The sequence below is a fragment of the Suncus etruscus genome, chromosome 7, assembly GCF_024139225.1.
Source record: "Suncus etruscus isolate mSunEtr1 chromosome 7, mSunEtr1.pri.cur, whole genome shotgun sequence".
NCBI classification, from domain to species: Eukaryota; Metazoa; Chordata; class Mammalia; order Eulipotyphla; family Soricidae; genus Suncus; species Suncus etruscus.
The window spans coordinates 71987164-72013123 of record NC_064854.1 but is presented as its reverse complement, the minus strand read 5'-3'; the positions used below and the strand labels follow the sequence as shown (position 1 = coordinate 72013123).

Sequence of the window (25960 nt, the reverse complement as noted above, 5' to 3'; positions counted from 1 at the left end):
TCCTGGAAGTTTTCTTCCTGGGTCTCTGGGACTCCAATGAATCTTAAGTTGTTTCTGTTGATCTTATCATAGACTTCTATTTTCATCTGTTCCCATTCTTTGACTAATTTTTCCACTGTCTGTTCATTTGCTTTAAGTTTTTTTTTTTAATCTCTCCCACTGTATGGAATTGTTTTTTATCTCATCTTCCACAGCACCAAGTCTATCCTCAGCTTCTGATACCCTGTCCCAGAGCTATTCATTTTGTCATTCACTTCGTTTACTGAGTTTTTCAGGCCTGTTAGTTGACATTTTATTTGTTTGGAGTTTTGTGATTTCTGTCTTCATGTTTTCTTGGTTCTTATTAGTGTTCTGTTCAACTCGATCCATGGTTTCTTTGAGTTTTTTGAGCATCTTCCATATTGCTAGTCTAAAGTCCTTATCTGAGAGGTTGATTAGTTGGTTCGTCATTATCTGGTCATTAGAGTTGTCATCTTCATTCTCTATGTTTGATGCTGGCCTGTGTTGTTTCCCCATTGTCACACTTATATTGTGGGTTTCTCTACATGTTGTGGTGGTATTCATTGGCTAAATGATGCAGACAGCCACACTCCTCTGGCTCCACCCTTTGTGGATGGATCGACTTGCCTCCAAGGGAGGGGAGTCCTTTGTGGATGAAGCCTCACACAGGATCAAATCTTAGGCCCGAGCACACAGCAGAGAAGACAGTCCGGAGAGAAATGGTGGGCTTCAGTGATCTAGCACAGTTCTTAGTGTGATTTTTTCTTCTTGTTGCAATGGTGTTCTTTTCTTAGAAATAGCGCACAGCCGCATAGCAAAGCGGAGCCAAAGTGCTCTTCTGGAGCCTCTTTTTGGTGCACTCCAAAGAGGTTCACGCAAAAGGACAGTAGACAGACACACACAGGCAGCACTCATAATTTTTCACAGTCGGGCCCCACGGGGCAGGAGTAGTTTAGTGGATTTTCCCAGCCTGACGTCACAAACAGGGGACCTGGCTTCTGCAAAGTACTGCTTATAGCTGGTTTTCATGTTATGGAGCAATTCCTTGGCATTCCCGCCCTAGAATTGGCCTCTAGGAGAGCAAGTTTCTAAAGCCTCTTTTCAGCCCACTCCCAAAAGGTTCATGCAACAGGACAATAGACAGACACACACAGGCAGCACTCACAATTTTTCACAGTCAGGCCCCACTGGGCAGGCATAGTTCCATGGATTTTCCCAGCCTGATGTCACAAACAGGGGACTTGGCTTCTGCAAAGTACTGCTTTTAGCTGGTTTTCACATTATGGAGCAGTTCCCTGGCATTCCTGCCCTAGAATTTGTTCAGGGAGAGTGAGTTTTCTGGAGCCTCTTTTCGACCCACTCCCAAGAGGTTCACGCAACAGGACAGTAAACAGACACACACAGGCACTCACAATTTTTCACAGTCGGGTCCCATTGGGCAGGCATAATTTCATGGATTTTCCCAGCCTGACGTCACAAACAGGGGCTCTTATGTTTCTTGTTGCTACCATACTTATAGAACACATTTTATTTTCTTTGAATGTTTTGAATTTTTTTAATTCAGAAATTATATAATGACCAAAATAATTTTCAAGATCTCTGGGAACATCCGTATTGTTTTTTGAGAAGAGACTTATTTCTTTAGGTTTTATTCAAGAACCCATTTGGTATTTAATACTTTATTAGCACTACTAAATTAGAATATACCATTCAATAGCAGATGCTAAGCAGATAATGCATAGTGTGTCATTTTGGATTCTGTTATCTCAAAATAAAGATGCAACTGAATAGGGGTAAATGGCTTTATTAGCAAGATATCTAATAATTGGAAAACTAGTTTGTATAGCAAGGAATGTTGAGTTGCAAGATTTAGAAAGGCAAGGAATGACCTTGCCTTATGTCTAGAAGAGATAGAGTAGCATGACTGTTGATTCCTTTTGGGAATTTTCCAGATAAAAATAATACATATTTATAAGAGAAACATTGAATATGTGCACCTAAATATGACATGCAAAACCATGAATTGTGGTGTACAAAATAGAGGTATTTCTTTAGGATTATGTGTTTTACTATGAGAACAAGAACATAAATATCTATATAAAAAGAGTTCCCTGGCATAATTTTCAGTCCAAATCTTCCACCAAAAGTTATGGAGCTCTTTTTACTTAATGTATATTTTTGGGTGTTACCCATGTAATCAGAGCCAAATAACATGTGTTTGTATTAACATTTGTTTCTTGTAAAATGACAAATATAAACTTCTTATAATTAAGAAGAAATGCTATTCTAGGAATGACTGTTCCATATCTCAGTATAAACTGAAGATCATGATAGACTTTTATTTAATATTTATTTTATTGAGTATTTCTAAGTATTGACTTTTAATTTAACTTTAGTCAGAAAAAGAATGGCAAAGATGCTTACTTTCTGTCCTTCACTTCTCTACTGTCCATCCTCATCTCATAGAAATTATCTTGTCATATTTATTGTAGGCATTAAAATAACCCAGAGAGCTCTAAATTTTTCTGAGTTCCAATCTCTGGGATTCTAATTCAATAGGTCTATAACAATCATGCCAGAAAATTGGAATTTTTAAACACTTCCAAATTTATGTTTATAGTATTATATATTAACCTTTGTTTAACCCTTGCTAAGCTTTTGTGAAGCCTTTCTTTGGGCTTAACTAATCCACCTTAAGATGCATGACAGATTAATAGATCAATAAATTAATAGATAAATAAATTGAGATTCCTCAAAAGATTGCAAGATATTATTTTACTTATATTCATATATAATAGTAAATATGGGTCAGTTAATACTGAAAATGCAAATTGTCAATTTCAAGACTTCTTACACAAATCCTTAGATAGGAGTAATATAAATGAATAAGACTTATTTAATGAGAAATGTGGTTAACTATCAGTCTAGTCATAACCTATTCTTATTTATCTGATCTAGATTTCATTTTTTTCTGCATCTAAGAAAGTAATAAGAAGTAATCTGGAGATATAGCAGGTAGGGAACTTGCTTTACACATGGCAGGCCTGAATTTAATCCTTTGAAACATAGATCATCCCCAGAGCCCACCAAGACTGATCCCTGAGTGCAAAGCCCGGAGTAAACCCTACACACTGCCAGATGTTCTAAAATAAAAAGAGGAGGTGAAAGAGGAGAGGAAGGAAGGAAGGAAAGAAGGAAGGAAGGAAGGAAGGAAGGAAGGAAGGAAGGAAGGAAGGAAGGAAGGAAGGAAGGAAGGAAGGAAGGAAGGGAGGGAGGGAGGGGGGGAGGGAGGGGGGGAGGGAGGGAGGGGGGAGAGATGGAGGGAGGGGGGAGGGAGGGAGGGAGGGAGGAAGGAAGGAGTTTGATTATCATTACTGGGACACATTACATATAGTTATGAATGTCCATGCAAAAGATATCCACAGCAGCTCTTTTCGAGGAGTAAAATTTCAGTACCTCTTAATTTCCAATTAATGTATACAACGGTGTACATATCTATATACTCTTGCACTGTGAGGGAAAATGAAATTTGGTATGACATGAGGGTTTTAGGAAGGGCGATGAAATCTTAACTCACTGTTATTTGTTATTTTTTTCACTTCTAGTTGGAATAATGGTGTAGTTTCTGAATATATGTATTTTACATGTATTAGAGTAAAACTTAGTTATTTTAACATCAAACTTCTAAATTATATGGACCCATATATATCTGTATAAATCTGATGGTTTTTTCTAAGTACAAATATACACTACTCTATCTTGAAATCTTTGCAATATAAGTTGGTATCTTACATTTTTATGGCATGCCATAAGCTTAGTAAATTTTCAATAGTATTTTAAAGGTCTTTCTGTTCCTAAAATATGCTATTTATTCTACATATTGTTATAGTTACACTATATAATTATAATATTACATATTTGTATCTTCAAATTTTGTGACAAAGTTATTTGCTGAATTTTTTAAACATAACAAATGATGGCATACTCAAATACTTTCACACCAGTTGTTCACTTAAAACCAGTGAAATCTGGATTAACAAAGATGGTACTAGCTATTTGAGTTCTTTCTTGTTAATTATAATATTTATTTTTTGCCTAGTATACTAAAGTAAATTCAGAAAAGTACAAAAATAACTCAAACTAACATACTTACAAGTGAAAGAAATCACCTCTTGCTTAATAAATATCTTAAAAAATCATAAGATCTTACACCAATCATGAGTTTTATTACTTATTTCATTTTGTAGTTCAAAGCAAATAATCTAAATTATATGCATAAGATTTGAGGAAAATGACTAAGATTTAAAACATTAAATGTTTGGTTTTGTAGTACTGTATGCCTGTTATTCATACCTGTATCTATGGACAAGATAATTTTTTTAAATATGGAACGCTTCACAAATTTGCATGTCATCCTTGCACAGGGGCCATGCTAATCTTCTCTGTATCATTCCAATTTTAGTATATGTGCTGCCGAAGTGAGCAGATACAAGATAATTTTTATAATTTGTCTGAAATTAAAATTTATTAGATTAGACTTTGAAAAAATCTCACAGTTTCTGCAATTGCAGAAACTTAAAATAAAGGAATTTGTTGCAATCTTATGGCTCAATTTAGAAACTGGCCCTTGTCAAATTTAAAAATATTTTGCAACTTGCTGATCATTATTAAATTATAATAGAAAATTTTAGCAATACATTTCATTTATTCTTTTAATTTTTACATTGCTTTGATATCTGTACATGTTGAAACATGTTCATAACTGTCTAGTTACTATTATTATGTAGTTACAGTTTTTAATTAATTAGCAACTTTCAAACATACAATACAATACTACTACCTAAATTGACCCTCATAAACATATCTCCTGAATTATTTATGTCACTAAAAATTGGTTGATTACCTTTAGCAATTTGAATTTCTTCACTCTTGCTTCTGATAACTACCATGTTTTCTGCATCTGTAATCTCATTTTTAATTACCAAAAGATATCATTTACTTTTTACTTATTTTTGTTTTATTATTTAATTTACTTTATTTAAAGAACATGTATCACATCAATGATATAACTGATTATAATACATTTGTTTCCAGCTTAGTGGGAGCAAAATAATGAAAATAATTGTGGATGTTGCTTTGGCTGTCAGAAGCAAGAGAAGGCAGAATTGAACGGAAGAGGAAGGTGCCTTCAAAAAGGGTCCTGTTAAAATCAGCCCAAATACCGGCATTCCTTGAGTTTCTGTCAAATTGGAGTCTTTGCAGAGCTATACAGGAGTGGTGAAACAGGGCCATTGGCTAAGAGGCAGTTGTGGGTGTGATTATGGCTGGGTAGGAACTTGACCTCCCAGATCTCCTCCCAGGATGCAATCTCATTGTTATTTGTTTTGCCAGCTTTTGGTGTTTAAATTCTATAAATGCTAGCATATAGATATTAATTATTTTATATTAGTTGTTAGTAAAAAAAAAAAGTATATTTTGGATTAAAGACAAAGAACACTCCATAGGCATATGATTTAATTCACAACATTTCATATGGTCCCCTGTGCACCACCAGGAGTGCAGAGCTAAAAGTGACCCCTGACAACCACAGGGTGTAAAGAAAATAGTAACTATTTCCTAATCATACAAGCATTTGTAAAAATGAAATTTAAGCATGGGTGTTCAAAGTTTGTCATAACTAAACCCAAATGTTAATCCTCAACATTATGCGATCTGGTATATTCTGACAAATAAATGGCAGTTCCTGCTCCTGCTACTGCAGGGCTATATTTATATATATGAATTTATATGATATACATAATATATAATATTTATTATATACTTATATGTTATATAACATTATATTTATTATATATCAATACTGTTGGGTTATATATTTTAATAGTTATATATAACATAACTATATATAAAATATAATTCTTATATATTGTTGAGTTATATATTTTTCTTTTCCTATAAACTCTGAGAGGAGCACCTACAAAATTAATTTCTTATTCTTTTACACTACCTATTACCTGAAAGAACTTTCCTATCAGAGTATCAGTTAAAGTTCCAAGAAATTGAAGAGCTTTTCTATGTTGAGAGAGAATTATCAAGTTCTCTGTGTTATTTAAAGTAATTTCTCATTCTTTCCATGAATCCCCTTCTCTCGAGTCCCTGGTCTCCCTTATTTTTCACAAGTTGCACCTACTGGTAGGGGAGGTCCAGCATTTTAGAAAGAACCTGGGTTTGAAAGCTAAGTAATGTAAAACTTTGGGCTTCAGTGTCATGTGTAAAGTAATGATATTTATATAGACCCTAGGGATTCTTTTGAGGACTAAATATTATATATGTAACAAGTTAGGACTTTTAAGAGACAGTTTCTATTTGTTCATCAACTGTTATCAATTTAGCAATCATCTTCTCAACTCTCTTCCACACAATTTAGTAGATTTTTTTCTTGCATCATGGACATGGTCATAATAGTACCTTGTTATTTTTTGAAAAATTTTTTTGTTTGTTTTGTTTTTTTTTGAGGCCACACCAGGTGAAGCTCAGGGATTACTCCTGGCTGTTCGCTCAGAAACCACTACTGCCTGGGGAGCCATATGGGACGCTGGGGGAACAAACCATGGTCCATCCTAGGCTAGCGCCAGCAAGGCAGACACCTTACTGCTCTGCACCAACACTCTTTTATAGCTTTTTCAGTAAGTTATTTTATTTTATTAATTTTTTAATTTAAACACCATGGTTATAAGGATGTTCATAACACCACTTTTTTTTTCACAAATCTGTTCATGATCGACTTACAGTTACACAATGTACAACCATCTTCACCAGAACACAGTGTCCCTAGACTCCCCCTCACACTTTCTGATGGCCTTTTCTCTTCCTTGTACCTTCCTTCAGAGGCAGGAATTTTGCATCTCTCTCTCTAAATATAATTTCTTTCTCTACTTGTTCACTCTCTCTTTTGCAACTTGATTTGCACTAATATTAAAGGGGCGCCATGCATGTAGCATTATCTCAGTTTAAACCAAGTACTTGTGTAGAGTAATAAGTTCCAACTATTGTTTTTAATACTTACATAGTAGACCATTCTCTACTCTTAACTGCAATAGCAGCTATTTATTGCAAACTTCCTACCATGAACTGATCTTCTATAATTTGGATATCATCACCACACTGTCTTTTATTTTTTCTTATATCCCACAGAAGAGTAAAATTATTCTATGCTTATCCCTCTCCCTCTGACTCATTTCACTCAGCATAATAATCTCCATGTCCATCCATGTATAAACAAATTTACTGACTTTATTTTTCCTATTGACTGCATAGTATTCCATTGTGTAAATGTACCACAGTTTCCTTATCTCTTCTCTGGCAACTTGGTTGCTTCCATATCTGGCTATATATTAAATAGAGTTATGATGAAAATAGGAGTGCAGAGGACATTTTTGTATTTTGTTTTGTCTTTCTAGGGTATAATCCTAGGAATGGAATAGCTGGATAATACGGATGCTCAATTTCCAGTTTTATGAAGAATAGCCATATTGTTTTCCAGAAATACTGAACTAGATGACATTTACAACAGCAGTGAATGAGAATAACATTTCTCCCCACTTCCAGGCCAGAATTGGTTGTTCTTTATTTTTGTGATGTGTGCCAGTCTCTGTGGTGTGAGATGATATGTAATTGTTTTGATTTGCATTACCCTGATGATTAGTTTTGTAGAGCATTTTTTCATGTGTCTTTTGGCCATCCAAATTTCATTTTTTGAAGAAAAATAAATTAATTTCTACCCACCATTTTTTGATGGAGTTAGATTTCTTTTCTTGTTGAAGATATACCAGTACCTTGTATATTTTAGATATTAACCCTTTATCAGAGAGGTGTTAGATGATTAGTTTTTCTATTCCATGGGTGAATTTTGAATCCTAGTCACAGTTTTTTTATGAAGTACAGAAATTTCACAGTTTAAAGTATTTTCATTTTTTTTTACCACTCCTTCCACTTGCTTGGATAGTGATGTCTCCTCCTTGAAGATGCCTTTAGTTTCAATGTTATGAAGTGCTTTGTTTATATTTTCCTCTATATAATGTCTGGTTTCATATCTTATATCAAGGTATTTAGTTCATTTTGATTAAACCATTTTTGCATGGTTTTATGGATTTCTGAGTTTGAATTTTGCATGTAGTTGACCAGTTTTCCTAACACAACTTGTTGAAGAGGCTTTTCTTGCTCCTCATATTATTATCCCCTTAATGAAATCTTTGATAATCTTTTATGAAAGATTAATTGATTCTACACAGGGGGTAACTCTCAGGAAGCTACAATCTGTTCTATTTATCTGAGGTTCTGTATTTGTTTCAATATAATACTCTTTTATGACTATTACTATTAATATAATTTAAAGGGAAATAACACAATTTATTAATGTAGGTCCCACTTATATAATTTATACATCTATTCATATTTGTTTCCAAGAATATTTTGATTTTCTATTTGTTTTTGTCTATAACTCACTGGATGTTCATTAGTGTGCTGTTTAATTTTCAAGATTTTTATGTGTGTCTGTAATTCAGATCTATTTTCAGTGCATCATAATCTAAGAAGATACTTGACATAATTTCTATCTTCTTGATTTAATGAAGTATGTTTTATGGCCCAGTATGTGGTCTATTTTGGAGAATGTTCCATGTGCATTGGAGAAGACTGTCTTTCCAGATTTCTGGCTATTGAGAGGCCTATATATATTAAGTCATTCTCTTCCATTTCTTGAACTTCATAGCCAATATATCCTTGTTAATATTTATCTAGGTTGACCAATCAGTGGGGTATCAGGGGTGAGTTGAAGTCTCCCACTATTATAATGTTTCTATTGATGTCTTTCTTTAAATATATCACTAATTATTTTAAATATTTGCTGTCTTTCATTATGTGCATATATTTTTAAGAGTATTATTTCTTCCTGTTGTACATATCCCCTGATTATTAAGAAATGTCCATCTCTGTCTCATATAACCTGGGTGTGTGTCTGTGTTTGTTTTTGTTTTGGGGAAACACCTGGCAGGGCTCAGGGGTTATTCCTGGCTATTCAGTCAGAAATTGTTCCTGGAAGGCTTGGGGACTATAAGAGATGCCAAGGATTAAACCCGGGATTGGCCATGTGCAAGGAAAAAGCTCTACCACTGTGTTATCACTCCTGCCCCTCTATAAACGTTTTAAGCCTAAAGTATGTGTTGTCTAATAGTAGTATAGCCACCCAAGCATTTTTAAGGGAGTTGTTTCTTAAATGCCTTTTCTCCAACCTTTGTCTTTGAGTTATGTTTTCTTTGCATGTGTTTCTTGCAGGTAGCAAAATTTTGGATTCAAATTTTTGATCCATTTTGCCACTCTGTTTCTTTTTATTGGTACATTTAGTACATTGGATTTGAAAGAAATGATTGTCATGTGTTGAAGTGCCATCTTTTTGTGGGAAATTGGTGTGTTTGTTGGGTATTTGGTATGTTTGTTTCAGTAATTTTAAAGTTGTTTTTGAGTTTGGAATGTTCTTGAGCTATTGTTAATCCATGAAGCTGTGTATCCTTCCTTCAAACTGAATGAAAGTCTGGCTGGGTGAAGTATTCTGTCATGTAGATTAAAACTAAGAACACTTTAGTATTTTAATGAGTTTATTTGTATAAAACAATAAAGAATGAAGTACTCAAACAGGTAACTGTTTTTGATAACTTCCAGGCAATATTTTTCAAAATAGATGCTACCAGTTTAACAATACTACAAATGTTCAGAACATTTCTTTGAAAAATGTATATCGAGAAATTGACTTAGGTTTGTCACCAAAGTAATCAATTAGGGTATTCATGTTTAAATTTAGAATAATAATTGTGTCATTACAAGAATTAGACAAAACACTCAGTTGCCTTAGAAAATTATCTAACCCATAGACACAAGGAAAATTTTTTTTTCAGTTTAAGATTGAGAAAAGCTATGTGCTGCATTGGAAAAATTAATTTTTCTTATGATATTATCAGAATTTGAATCCTTCACATGACTAAATTTTACTACCGAATTCAAGCTATAACTGGTTTGGTACAGACAGGATCAAACTCATTAATCAGTGCATTTTACCACAGGAAATTTCCCACTTATAAGACTTAATAATTGCTTACAAACAAAATTTAAATGTGGGAGAAAACATAGTATATGTTTTTCTTATCTTTTATCCACTTGCATACCAATTTTACAATTTAGAATCAATTCTCTTTAATGCCAAAATTCTAGCATAATAATAAAAACTAATTTTCCACACTAAATTGATTTAAACGTTATATATATTTTGCTATTTTAAAAAGACAAAAAAATCAGTTTTAATAGGCCAATTAGCAGCAAATCACTAGGTAAATGCTACCTTGTTTAAAAGGAGGGAGCATAATAACTACATACTTGTGAAATTAAGTACACTTCACTCTTACAAATTTTAAATATATTTTTACTATAATAGCAAACCTGGAAACCTATCAGCTGATGAACAAAGAAGCCTTGACATTTTGTTAACTATAAACAATCAAGAGTCCCTCATATTGAGAAAAAATATTCTTTTATTTTGGGACCAGAAAGTGAACTGAGCTAATTCCAAATATAAAAAATGCAAATGTATTAAATAAATATTAACACCTATCTCTGTTTCTAGCTTAGTTTATTCTCAGTTTAAGTTCCATATTCTGCTGGGCCTCTTAAAAATTATATGCACTCAAATATTTCAAAATCAAAATTATGTTATAATGTTTTCCTTATAAGCCTTGTTTCTCATGAGTGTAGTGTGGAAGACATATTTCTAGAACCCTGATGATTAGCCTTATTTCTCTCATAACTGTGAAAATGAACACAAGTCACAATCTAATAGTTTTTGTTGTTTGTTTGTTTGGGGTACACTTGACTGAGCTCAGGGATTACTTTTTTAATTTTTTTATTTAAACAACTTTATTACATACATGATAGTGTTTGGGTTTCAGTCATGTAAAGAACACCACCCATCACCAGTGCAACATTCCCATCACCAATGTCCAAAATTTCCCTCCTCCCCAGCCAACCCCTGCCTGTACTCTAGACAGGCTTTCTATTTCCCTTGTACATTCTCATATTAGGATAGTTCAAAATGTAGTTATTTCTCTAACTAAACTCATCCCTGTTTGTGGTGAACTTCATGAGGTGAGCTGTAACTTCCAGCTCTTTTCTCTTTTGTGTCTAAAAGTTATTATTGCAAGAATGTCTTTCATTTTTCTTAAAACCCATAGATGAGTGAGACCATTCTCCATCTTTCTCTCTCTCGCTGACTTATTTCACTCAGCAAAATAGATTCCATGTACATCCATGTATAGGAAAATTTCATGACTTCATCTCTCCTAACAGCTTCATAATATTCCATTGTGTATATGTACCACTGTTTCTTTAGCCTTTCATCTGTTAAAGGGTATCTTGGCTATTTCCAGAGTCTTGCTATGGTAAATAGTGCTGCAATGAATATAGGTGTAAGGAAGGGATTTTTGTATTGTATTTTTGTGTTCCTAGGGTATATTCCTAAGAGTGGTATAGCTGGGTCATATGGGAGCTCGATTTCCAGTTTTCAGAGGAATCTCCATATTGCTTTCCATAAAGGTTGTACTAGACAGCATTTCCACCAGCAATGGATAAGAGTTCCTTTCTCTCCACATCTCCACCAACACTGCTTGTTCTCATTTTTTGTGATGTGTGCCAATCTCTGTGGTGTGAGGTGGTACCTCATAGTTGTTTTGATTTTCATCTCCCTATTGATTGGTGATGTGGAGCATTTTTTTCATGTGTCTTTTGGCCATTTGTATTTCTTCTTTGTCAAAATGTCCATTTTTTCTCCACATTTTTTGATGGAATTAGATGTTTTTTTCTTGTAAATTTCTGTCAGTGCCTTGTATATTTTGGAGATTAGCCCCTTGTCTGATGGGTATTGGGTGAATAGTTTCTCCCACTCAGTGGGGGACTCGTATCCTGGGCGCTATTTCTTTTGAGGTGCAGAAGCTTCTCAGCTTAATATATTCCCATCTGTTTTCATCTGTTTTCATCTCTGCTTTCACTTGCTTGGAGAGTGCAGTTTCCTCTTTGAAGATGATTTAGTCTCAATGTCCTAGAGTGTTTCACCTATGTGTTTGTTCTATATATCTTATGGTTTCGGGTCTGATATCGACATCTTTCATTCATTTGGATTTAACCTTCGTACATGATGTTAGCTGGGGGTCTTAGTTCAATTTTTTGCAAGTGGCTAGCCAGTTGTGCCAACACCACTTGTTGAAGAGGCTTTCTCTGCTCCATATTGGATTTCCTGCTCCTTCATCAAAAATTAGGTGATTGTATGTCTGGGGAACATTTTCTGAGAATTCAAGCCTAATCCTCTGATCTGAGGGCCTGTCTTTATATCAATACCATGCTGTTTTGATAACTATTGCTTTGTAGTACAGTTTAAAGTTGGGCAAAGTAATTCCTCCCATATTCTTTTCCCCAATGTTTGCTTTAGCTATTCTAGGACGTTTATTGTTCCAAATGAATTTCAAAAGTTTCTGATCCACTTCTTTGAAGAATGTCATGGGTATCTTTAAAGGGATCACATTAAATTTTTACAATGCTTTGGGGAGTATTGCCATTTTAATAATGTTAATCCTGCCAATCCATGAGCAGTGTTTGTGCTTTCATTTCTACGTGTCCTCTCTTATTTCTTGGAGCAGAGTTTTATAGTTTTCTTTGTATAGGTCCTTCACATTTTTAGACAAGTTGATTCCAAGATATTTGAGATTGTGTGGCACTATTGTGAATGGGTTGCTTTCTTAATGTCCATTTTTTCCTTATTACTATTGGTGTATAGAAAAGCCATTGATTTTTGTGTGAGAGTTTCGTAGTCTGCCACATTGCTATATGAGTCTATTGTTTCTAGAAGCTTTTTGGTAGAGTCTTTAGGGTTTTCTAAGTAGAGTATCATGTCATCTGCAAACAGCGAGAGCTTGACTTTTTCCTTTCCTATCTGGATTCCCTTGATATCTTTTTCTTGCCTAATCACTATAGCTAGGACTTCCAGTGCTATGTTGAATAGGAGTGATGAGAGAGGACAGCCGCCTTGTCTTGTGCCAGAATTTAGAGGAAAGGCTTTCAGTTTTTCTCTATTGAAGACAATATTTGCCTCTGGCTTGTGGTAGATGGCCTTAACTATATTGACAAAGGCTCCTTCCATTCCCATCTTGCTGAGAGTTTTGATCAAGAATGGGTGTTGGGGGCCCAGAAAGATAGCACAGCGGTGTTTGCCTTGCAAGCAGCCAAACCAGGACCAAAGGTGGTTGGTTCGATTCCCGGTGTCCCATGTGGTCCCCCGTGCCTGCCAGGAGCTATTTCTGAGCAGACAGCCAGGAGTAACCCCTGAGCACCGCCGGGTGTGACCCAAAAACCAAAAAAAAAAAAAAAAAAAAAAAAAAAAGAATGGGTGTTGGACCTTATCAAATGCTTTCTCTGTGTCTATTGATATGATCATGTGACTTCTATTTTTCTTGTTGTTGATGTTGTTTATTATTTTCATAGATTTATGAATGTTAAACCAGCCTTGCATTCCTGAGATGAAACCTACTTGATTGTAGTGGATGATCTTATTAATGAGGCATTGAATCCTATTTGCCAGGATTTTGTTGAGAATCTTTACATCTGTATTCATCAGCGATATTGGTTTCTAAATTTTTTTTGGTAGCATCTCTGTCTGGTTTAGGTATCAAATTGATGTTGGCTTCATAAAAGTTATTTGGAAGTGTTCCTGTTTTTGCAATTTCATGAAAGAGTCTTGCCAGGATTGGTAGAAGTTCCTCTTGAAATATTTGAAAGAATTCATTAGTAAATCCATCTTGGCCTGGACTTTTGTTTTTGGGCAGACATTTGATTACTATCTTAATTTTCTCAATAGTAATGGGTGTGCTTAGATATGCTACATCCTCTTCTTTCAACCTTTGAAGATTATAAGAGTCCAAAAATTTATCCATATCTTTCAGGTTTTCATTTTTAGTGGCATAGAGTTTCTCAAAGTAGTTTCTGATTACCCTTTGGATCTCTATCATATCAGTAGTGATCTCTCCTTTTTCATTCCTCATACGAGTTATCAAGTTTCTCTCTCTCTTTCTTTGTTAGTTTTGCCAGTGGTCTATCTATCTTGTTTATTTTTCCAAAGAACCAAGTTCTGCTTTCGTTGATCTTTTGGATTGTTTTTTTGGGTTTCCATTTCATTGATTTCTGCTCTCAGCTTTGTTATTTTCTCTATCTCCCTATTTTTTGGTCCTTTTGTTGAGTACTTTCAAATTCTATGAGCTGCATCATTAAGATGTTCAGGTATGCCCCTTCTTCTTTCCTGATGCATGCTTACAAAGCTATAAATTTTTCTCTCATTACCGCCTTTGCTGTGTCCCATAGGTCCTGATAGTTTGTGTGTCCATTGTCATTTTTTTCTAGGAAGGTTTTGATTTCCTCTTTGATTTCATCTCGTACCCACTGGTTATTCAGTATTAGGCTGTTTAACTTCCAGGTATTAAAGTTTTTCTTCTGTGTCCCTTTGTAGTTCACATATAATTTCAGGGTCTGTGGTCAGCGAAGGTAGCCTGCAAAATTTTTATCCTCTTGATATTATGGAGGTATGTTTTGTGTGCTAGTATGTAGTCTATCCTGTAGAATGTCCCATGTATATTAGAAAAGAATGTGTATCCAGGCTTCTGTGGGTGGAGTGTCCTTTATATATCTACTAGTCCTCTTTCTTCCATTTCTCTTTTCAAGTCTAGTATATTCTTGTTGGGTTTTAGTCTGGTTGACCTGTCAAGTGTTGACAATGCAGTGCTGAGGTTTTCCACAATTATTGTGTTGTTATTGATATTATTTTTCAGATTTGTCAACAATTTTATTAAATATTTTGTTGGTCCTCATTCGGTGCATATATGTTTAGAAGAGTGATTTCTTCCTGCTGTACGTATCCCTTGATTGATATTAAAAGTCCACCTTTGTCCCTTACAACTTTCCTAAGTATAAAGTTTGCATCATCTCATATTAGTATGGTCACTCCAGCTTTTTTATGGGTGTTGTTTGCTTGGATGCTTTTCCTCCAAACTTTTATTTTGAGTCTATGTTTGTTCTGACTATTCAGGTGCGTTTCTTGTAGGCAGCAAAAGGTTGGATTGAGTTTTTTGATCCATTTAGCCACTCTGTGTCTCTTAACTGGTGCATTTAGTCCATTGACATTGAGAGAAAGAATTGTCCTGGGAGTTAGTGCCATATTTATATCAAAGTTTGGTGTGTCTGTTGGTCAGTCTTGTCTTAAAGTAGGCCGTTGTGGTTTTCTTTTAAGAATGGTCTTGAGTCTGTAAAGTTTCTGAGCTATTGTTTGTCTGTGAAACCATGTATTGTTCCTTCACACCTGAAAGTGAGTTTTGCTGGGTGCAGTATTCTAGGCAAAGCATTTATTTCATTGAGATTTGTCACTCACTATGTCCCACCAATGCCTTCTGTCCTCGAGTGTTTTGTGTGACAGGTCTGCAGTAAATCTCAAGGATGTTCCCTTGAATGTAATTTCTCTTTTCGATCTTGCTGCTTTCAAAGTTCTTTCTCTATCTGTGGGAATCGTGATTGTGACTAGGATGTGTCTTGGGGTGTTTTATCTGGGGTATCTTTTAGTTGGTATTCTTTGGGCATGCAGAATTTGATGGCATGTATTCATTAGTTCTGGTAGTTTCTCTTTAATGATGTTCTTGACCGTTGATTCTTCCTAGAGATTTTCTTCCTGGGTCTCTTGGACTCCAATGATTCTTAAGTTGTTTCTATTGAGCTTATGAAAGACTTTTGCTTTCATCTCTTCCCATTCTTTGAGTAAATTTTCCATTGTTTAATCATTTGTTTTAAGGCTTTTTTCCAATTTCTTCTGCTGTATGGAATTCTTATTCATCTCTTCTTCCAGTGTACTAATTCTATCCTCAGCTGGTGTTAACCCATGGGAAAGCTCAACCATGTTTTTCTTCAATTCATCTACTGAGTTTTTCAGACCTGTTATTTGATCTGAAATTTCAGTTTGGAGTTTTCTGATTTTTATCTTCATATTCTCTTGATTCTTATTAGTGTTCTCTTCTATACTTTCTTTGAGTTCTTTGAACATCTTCCATATTGCGACTCTAAAGTCCTTATCTGAGAGACTGACTAGTTGGTTGGTCATATTCAAGTCATCAGAGATGCCATCATCATTCTCTATGTCTGTCGCTGGCCTTCATTGTTTCCCCATTGTCACACTTCTATTGTGGGTTTTTCTACGTGTTGTGGTTGTATTCATTGGCTAAATGATATGCACGGCTGGAAAGCAAAGCGGAGCGGCCGTGCTCCTCTGGCTCCTCCCTTTCTGCGCTTGTAAACTCACTTCCAGGGAAGGCTCCAGGGAATGCGAGCTGTCCGCAAATGAGCCACACACAGGATGAAATCAGGCCAAAAATGGGGCACTGCACAGAAGACAGGCAGATAGGGGTGCTGGTATCTGAGTTCCAGGAGAGTTCAGTGGCTTCCCCTTTCTGGGTGTATAAGCTCACCTCCAGAGAAAGCTCTAGGGTAGGCGAGCCATCCACAGATGAGCCACACACAGGATTAAATCAGGCCAAAAATGGAGCACAGCACAGAAGACAGGCAGATAGTGCTGCTGGCATCTGAGAACCAGCAGAGTTCAGTGGCTTCCCCTTTCTGGGCATATAAGCTCACCTCCAGGAAAGGCTCCAGGGAAGGCGAACCATCCATAAATGAACCACACACAGGATGAATTCAGGCCGAAAATGGAGCACAGCACAGAAGACAGGCAGATATTGGTGCTGGCATCTGAGTTCAGGGCTTACTTTTTGACTTACTTCTTCTTGGTTTATTTCTGGTTGTATGCTTGGGGATCATTTCTGGCTGGGCTGAAAGAAAGTGAGGCACCTGGGGTGCTAGGAATTGAACTTTTATATGCTACATGCATGACAAGTGTCCTCTCTCTTGTTATCTCACCATCCAAATCAGTAGTTTTGAAATACTGTATTTCCAATTACCATTCTCTGAAATCCCATTTTCTTTTCTCAGTTTTCCATTTAGACTTTTCTAATGTTCTTTGTTTCTTCTTACATTTTCTAATCAAATAAAATTTACCAAAATGTAGGAGAAATTTCTTTATCCTTAAAATATAAAGCTTTACATCTTCATATATCACTCATTTCTCTCCCATAGTTGTTTACTTTTGCTTATCCTCTCTCCTCTGCTTTATTAGTGTTGGTTTTTGAGTCACACCCAGCAATATTCAGTTCTTACTTATAGCATTATTTTTAGGAGTCCTCTTGGCAGTGCTACAAAATCCATATGTGGCAAAAAAGGATCAAATCTAGGTCAGTTGAGTCAGTTGCATTGAAGGCAAGTACTTTACCCAATCTACTATCTCCCAGATTCCATCCTCCACTTTGTATAATCCCAATTATCTCAGATGAAGCATAGGTTCTTGCCTATTGTTCTTTCTCACATGTAACTTCCACAGATACTTTTCTTTTCCTTGTATATTGTCTTCCTTATCCTTCCTTTTCAACTTAGATGCTGGGTACTGTCCAATAACTTTGTCATTTTCCAAGTATTCCTAGCCCTTCCAAACTTCTCAGATCATAATAGGACTTTCTTCGAACTAAATAAATGGCATTCTCACAGAGAATCTCTTCAAGGAGCTCCCAGAAAGTACCTAATTGTTGAAAATGTAGAAAGCTTATATGGGAAAAATTTCATTTTAAATGTCTATTTAGCTTTTTCTTTAAGTCTTAATAGACTTATTCTCTTACCTAATTTAAGATATAAGTGTCAAAAAAGACAGATCACGAATGAAGAAACATACAAAGATGCAAGGACTTTAAAATATTATTAAAAATCTGAACATCTGGATTTGGGAAACTTATACTACTATTTAACTCACTGCACTTCCTACTATCTACTCCCCTCTTTCTCACTTTCTTTCTCTCTTACACACAGATGCATATGCACACAGTATCCTCCATATTTCTCAGAAACAAAACTTTCTTTTGAGGTATATAAATTATTTCTTTAATGACAGAAATAAATATTTTTAAAGTACTTGGTAAATTTGTATCAAAAAGATTTAGACTTGGGGCTGGCGCAGTGGCGCTAGAGGTAAGGTGTTTGCCTTGCCAGTGCTAGCCTAGGATGGACCGCGGTTCAATCCCCAGGTGTCCCATATGGTCCCCCAAGCCAGGATTGACTTCTGAGCACATAGCCAGGAGGAACCCCTGAGCATGACTGGGTGTGGCCCCAAAACTAATAATAATAATAATAATAATAATAATAATATACAGGCTAGAAAGATAATACAAAGGGTGAGATATTTTGTCTTTATTGCAGCTAACCATGATTTTACTCCCAACAACAAATATGGTCTTATAAGTACTGCTATACTGCTATGAGTGGTCCGTGAGTACAAAGAATAGTAAGCCCTGAACATTTCCAATTGTGGTTCCAGAAAAAAGCAAATGGAATGTATACATATCTGTGTAGATATTCTTAAATCAAAATTGCTATATATGTAAGTGATATGCTCCCTACAAATAGAACATTACAGAAAACTCACTGTTTTCATGGTCATGTACTTATTATCAGAAGGCAAAAATATAAAGATAATAAGAATAAAGGATGAAATCTAGGAATATATGTAGATATTACAAGATGGCAAAATATGTTGGGGAGAGTACCCGAGTGATAATCATGAAATTCCTGAGAAAATGGGCTTTTGTTTGTTTTGGGGCCTCACCTATTGATTCTCAGGAGTTACTCCTGAATATGAGCTCAGAAATCGCTCTTGGCTCAGGGGACCATATGGGATACGAGGGATCAAACTCAAGTTCGTCCTGGGTCAGCCACATGCAAGGCAAACACATTACTGCTGTGCTATATCACTCCAGCCCCAGAAAGGGACCTTTGAATAAAGTTTTGAATAAAGCTGAAAAAGGCAATAGCAGGAGCTATGCAGATATTTGGAAATTAAAAAAAATAGGATAATCTGGGCACACAAAAACTGGTGGGCACACAAAAACTAGTTTACACACAAGTCACACAATCTTTGAGAAAAGAATCTTCCTGGAGTAATTTGAGGAAGTCTGTGGACTGCAATAGCTAAGGAGAGGGGAATGAACAGTAGAGAGGAAAGAAACTAAGGATAGGGCCTGATTAAAGTGCTTTTATCTAGGATAATCTGGGCACACAAAAACTGGTGGGCACACACAAAAACTAGTTTTACACGCAAGTCACACAATCTTTGAGAAAAGAATCTTCCTGGAGTAATTTGAGGAAGTCTGTGGACTGCAATAGCTAAGGAGAGGGGAATGAACAGTAGAGAGGAAAGAAACTAAGGATAGCGCCTGATTAAAGTGCTTTTTAACACAGGAGTTACTCCTGGCCCTATGCTCAGAAAATACTCCTGGCAGGCTCCAGGGACCATATGGGATGCCAGGATTCAAACTATCATCAGTCCTAGGTTGGCTGCTTACTAGGCAAACCTCTACATCTGTGACATTGCTCTGGCCTCAAAGTGCTTTTATCTTAATTTAAGCACAGTGGTTACAAAAATTGTCCATTGTTGAATTTCAGTCATAGAATATATACCACCCTTCACCAATATATCCTTCTGCCACTCATGTTTCCAGTAACACCCCACTCGTACTTGTCTCTGAGAAAGGGCAATTTTCTCTTTTTTCTTTGCTCCTTCCTTCCTTCCTTCCTTCCTTCCTTCCTTCCTTCCTTCCTTCCTTCCTTCCTATCCTTCCTTCCTTCCACCCTTTCTTCTTTCTTTTCTTCTTCTTCTTTCTTATTTTCTTCTATCTTCTTTAACTTTTTATTATCTTTCTTTCTTATCTTCTTCTCTTTCTTTTCTTTCTTTCTTTCTTTCTTTCTTTTTCTTTCTTTCTTTCTTTCTTTCTCATTTCTTCTTTCTTTCTTTCTTCTTTCTTCCTTTTCTTTCCTTTCTCCTTTTTCTCTTTCTCTTTTCCTTTGTCTATTATTCATTCCTTCTCTCTTTCTCTTTCTCTTTCTTCCTCTTTCCCTTCCTTCCTTTCTCTTTTTTTTTGTCTCTGTGTCCTTTTTGACACTGTGGTTTGGAATATTGTTCATGGAAGGGGTGCCTTGCATGCCACTTTCTCCCATTTTCAGCACAAGTTCTTGTCAAGTGCTTTGTAACTGAAGCAATTTTAATCACTGTACATAATCATAGAAAACTAAGACACTTTATTTCACCAAAGTAAATTACTATGCCTTAAATAATGATCTGAAACAAGAGAAATAGTACAATGAATAGGACACTTGCATAGCATGTGGCCAAACTGGGATTGATCCTCAGCATTTTATATGCTCTTCGAATCATAGCAAGATGTAATTTCTGTTTGCAAAGCCAGGCCAGGGATATCCCTGATCACCATTGGATAGGGCCCAAAATAAACAAAAATAAGAACCCATGTCTCTCAGCACAAAAATTAAGTTATTGCTTCTATTTATTTATTTATTCATTTATTTATTTAGTTTTTTCATCACACCCGACAGTGTTCAGGGGTTACTCCTGGCTCTATGCTCAAAAATCGCTCCTGGCAGGCTCAGGGGACCATATGGGATGCTGGGATTTGAACCACAGTCTGCATGCAAGGCAAACGCCTTACCTCCGTGCTATCTCTCCACCCCCTCTTCTCTTTATTTTGAATTTCATTATTTTCAGTTTCTGATTTTTTATATAGCCCACCCTATTGACCTGTCCCTGACTTCCAGTGGTTAATAGTTGCAATTACCAGGTATTCTGATAATCTCTGATTGATAGGGGGAGCAAGGTGAAGAGGAGAAAACAGGTGTGGATCTCAATTGGTTCATAATACTTACAAAAGCTTTCTAAAATCACTCTAGAAAATGACTATTTCCCTTCTACTTCCACCCCCAAGAGTAGCTTGTTTCTCCATTGGCTTATGTCAAGACTGATTTAGAAAAGCCCTAAAAATTCTAGCAAACATATTTTCCAAAATCCATTTTAAATTAATCAATGGGGCTGAAATAAATTTTACTTTAAAAGTATTAAAAATAAGGCCAGAGTGATAGCAGTTAGAGAAATGTCCACTATAACAGTAATAGAAGAAACTTATCATTTTAAACAACACTGAGTGCTGAAGGGGGATAAAGTGTCCTACAATATACCCTTTAATTAATAATAATGCAAACTACAGTTTGAATCAGAATTGGCTGGGTGCAAGACAAACACTATACCTGCTGTGCTATTTCTTTGGCCCTAAGGAGAGAATATTTTAAGTAAATATTATAGCCTTTGCAGTCAGGAAAGTATGAATTGATGTGTACTATTTGCAGGATAGTAGTTAATTATATGTGACTTCTGCAAAGAAAAAATAGTATGAATTTTGATTGTAAAGCCAGGGAAGAACTTGTAGGAAGTTGATATTTTACTCTTAGCATTTATATCCTAGTAATACTGGAAAACAATGGAATAGTTTTAATTAGTAAATCATTGGTATGAAATTCATTTTAGAGATTATGTGGAATTCATTTTAGAGATTGATAGTGGAATGAAAATTGGGTAAAGAAAAATGCCTGGTACTACCTTATAGTCAGGTCCTTCAGTCCAATAGCGTAATATTTAAACTATGTATACTGTTTGCCTATATCATGTATTCTAAATGTTTTTCCTTGTGTATCTTTTTTTTTTTATCTTCAATTTGACTTCAATTTGACTATCCTACCTAAACCCAGACCACCTCGATTATTCAACTACTGAAATCTCTGAGTGGTCTTGTTATACTTAATACTCCTCCATCTCTACTACTCACAAAAGGCAATTGATGTTAATGTTAGACATTGAATAGTGTTAACTTATTGTTTGGAAATCTTTACTAGATACTAGGCTCAGCCTATTTCTTCAACCCATTACTCTCTTACCTACTTGTTTTCCTCTCTACTTCCATTAGTTTAAGGACTATGTCTTCCCTAATTCCAGATCTATGTTATTTTCTATACTACCTAAGTGTTTAACCTTGTCTCACACCAACATTTTCAATTAGTAACAGCACTTCTAGAAATCTTTTCTGTTTGTTTGTTTTTGTTTTTTTGGGGGATCTATTACACCTGGCTGTGCTCAGGGGCTACTCCTGGCTCAGAAATCGCTCCTGGCAGGCTCAGGGGACCATATGGAATGCCAGGATTTGAACCACCATCCTTCTTCATGCAAGGAAAACCTCCTACCTCCATGCTATCTCTCTGGCCCTAAAAGTCTTCTTTGAATATTTAGCTTTCATATTGAATCTGAACACTGTAATCTTTTTTTCCATTGATTATAATTTTACTCAGCTATTGGTATGCTCAATTATTCAAAATACTGTTTCTAATCAAAGAAAATAAGGGTGCGATAATGATCAAGGGATACTAGTAGACTTAGTTACACTTGAAAAGTACTGTTGCAGCCACCACTCAATGGGAGAAACTATTGACCCAATACCCATCAGATAAGGGGTTAATATCCAAAAATACAAGGCACTGACATCTAATCCCATCAAAAAATGGGGAGAAGAAGTGGACAGTTTGACAAAAAAGAAATACAAATGGCCAAAAGACACATGAAAAAAATGCTCCACATCACTAATCATCAGGAAGATGCAAATCAAAACAACTATGAAGTACCATCTCACACCACAGAGATTGGCACACATCACAAAGAACGATAACAAACAATGTTGGCAGGGATGTGGAAAGAAAGGAACTCTTATCCACTGCTGGTGGGAATGCCGTCTAGTCCAACCTTTATGGAAAGTGATATGGAGATTCCCCAAAAAACTGGAAATTGACCTCCCATATGATCAGCTCTACCACTCCTTGGGATATACCCTAGGAACACAAAAATACAAAGCAAAAATCCCTTCCTCATACCTCTATTTATTGCAGCACTATTTACTATAGCCAGACACTGGAAACAAACAAGATGCCCTTCAACAGAAGAATTGCTAAAGAAACAGTGGTACATATGCACAATGGAATATTATGCAGCCGCCAGGAGAGGTGAAGTCATGAAATTTTCCTATACATGGATGTACACGGAATCTATTATGTTGAGGGAAATGAGTCAGAGGGAGTGAGATAGATGCAGAATAGTTTCTGTTATCTATTGGTTTTAAGAAAAATGAATAATTTTAATAATTTTCAGAGGAGGGCTGGAAGTTACAGCTCACCTTATGAAGCTCACCACAAAGAGTGATGAGTTTAGTTAGAGAAATAACTATATTGCAAACTATCCTAACAACGAGAATGTATGAGGGAAATAGAAAGCCTGTTTAGAGTACAGGTGGGGGCGAGGTGGAGAGGAGGGAGATTTAGGACATTGGTGAAGGAAATGTTGCACTGGTGAAGTGGGGTGTTCTTTATATGACTGAAACCCAACCACAATCATATTTGTAATCAAGGTGTTTAAATAAAGATATTAATAAAATATATAAATCAAAAACAAAGTGCTCTTCCTATTTGCTTAAAGGAGGTAGACTGTCAGAGGAGAAATTGAGTGAGCACTAAGAGAACTAAGTTTGTGAATCTCTGTTTTACTCTAAGTCTTCCATGAAGATTCCATAAGGCAGACAATTATTTGCATATACACTCTTGGTTCTTCCTACAGCCAGGGTTATCACTTATTGGGTGCATTATAAAACAGTATACTTGAGGCTGGAGTGGTAGCACAAATGGTAGGGTGTTTTCCTTGCACTCTCTGACCGATGATGGACTGTGATTCAATCCCCCAGTGTCCCATATGGTCCCCCAATGCAGGAGCAATTTCTGAGCGCATAGCCAGGAGTATCCACTGAACGTCACCTGGGTTGGCCCAAAAACCAAAGGAAAAAAAAAAGTATACTTGTACTACTAATACAAATGGTACAGGGTGAATAAATGGGCTATCAGTAGAGAATGATCAAGTGACATTAAGAGATAGAATGAATATATGCATCTGATGTCTATAGCTATGAGTACAATTTAGGAATTACAAGGATAAAATACATAGCTCTATGAAAATAAATGATAAGAAGCAAAATAGGTACACTGATTTTAAGATATTTTGGAATAGTAATTGAAATTGCTACTTAGCAACTGAATTAAATTAATACTCAGCAAAAGCCTTTGAACTTAAGAAATATGTTGTTATCAATATATAGCTGGAGGTATATGGAATATATTGATATTTAACTGTGATATAACAATAAATAGTATGAGATCAGAAGTTTAAGTGAATTGGTTCCAGTATTTCTATTGTTTCTTTTTTCTTACATTTCTGTTGAAAATTATATTTTATTTTCTTACAACTGGAACATATATAGATTTTTGTCTTTCTTCCTTATTTTCACCTCTCTCTTTTCCACAACTTTCTGGCCAGAGGTGTAATGAAGACAAGAGAACATAGAATACCTTTTCTTCAGAGGGCTAGAAAAGAACACAAAATATGATGTGGCTACTCAGCAGGTGACACTCCAATTTGTGGCCAATGTGTTAGTGGGTTCTACATACCTCGTTTCATTTATTTGTTCTTATCTTCTAAATTATATTGAAAAAATCTTGCAGAAAGAAGCTGTTTCCATAATTACTGAGATGACTTTTGGAATGAAAGGTTTATTTTTATTTTATTTTCTCACATTTTGGTTATTATGACACTGTTGCTTTTTAAACAGTGCATATTTTATGTCAGTATCTGCAGCAAATATTTAGGAAGGGACTTTGTCAACCATTTCTCTCTACATTCTAGCCTTTTCTAATAACTCTGAGAAGCTAACATAACCATGAAGGCATGTCTTGGTTCTAAAAGTCTGAGGGTAGGGGCATCTGGCAAATGATTCCTGCCAAACACAGCCTCCATTACTCCTGATTGTTGTTTCTCCCTAGATTCATAGAGGTAACTAAAATAATTTTTGGAATATGTAAGAAAAGTAACTTCATCCTTACGTCTATTTTCCAGTTGGTAAATGTGACTACTTATTTTTATCATATAATGTCTTTAGGGAAAATTAAACATCAATTTTAGTTTTAAGATATACCCCATATTTATCCCTTTCATTAAATCTTGTGTAATGATAACAAAAATTTAATAATGTAATTTTCAATAGTTCTATTCTTTACTGATTAACTACAGTGTAATATTTGATAATATGAATTCAAAAATTCTGAATTAATAGAATTAGTAGAACAAGTAGAATTGCTAAATGTATGACTAGGATGAATTAAATTGTGTGTTTTTCTTGATGGATAATATTTTACCAACAAGTCACACTTGTGTGACAGTTACTTACTATTTTTTACCCCTTGTTTGTTCTGGGCTATGAAAAAACAAAACATCCATTAATTTAGTTTTTAAATGTTGAACAACTTCTGTTGTCACACACACTACTAGGTGCTAAATGGAGATATGAGACAATAAGACTCCAGGCCAATCGTGAAGATGAGTCTATAAATTTACAAAAGGCAATGGTGTCTAAAAAATACAATAATAAGTGTGTATAATATGGTACTAATTCATGTTTTCTAGGTTTAGGTTTAACTGTCTAGAGAGACTTCATTCTTAAAAATATTTTCTACTTTCCTTTAAAATATTTCTACTAATGGTACAGGAAATGTAGTGAAGAGAAAAAGACTTGCATATGACTTATCCCCTACACATCCATTCCTTAAGCATTGCCAGTTATAGCCTTGGAGACATCCTCAGCACCACAGGATCTGAAGATCAATAGTAATGACCTGAGCATTATCTGGGAGGCCCCCCAAAATTAACAGTAAATAATATATTTCTTGTATGCATTCATTGTTTTTGAAATTCTTTTTAGCTTTCCTTACTCCATAATTAAATTGAACTATTAAATTAAAAGACTAAATTGTT

The 25960-nt window shown here is 35.4% G+C and overlaps 1 protein-coding gene and 1 non-coding gene across 2 annotated transcripts in view; one reads left to right on the top strand and one right to left on the bottom strand.

Moving 5' to 3' along the window:
- The window catches only part of ADGRB3 (adhesion G protein-coupled receptor B3), an 898471-nt gene that overhangs the window by 376945 nt on the left and 495566 nt on the right, over nt 1-25960 (top strand). The window lies entirely within an intron of this gene.
- On the bottom strand, nt 4380-4486 carry LOC126015177 (U6 spliceosomal RNA). Its single transcript, XR_007498068.1, has one exon. It is a non-coding gene; the product is annotated as a U6 spliceosomal RNA (small nuclear RNA).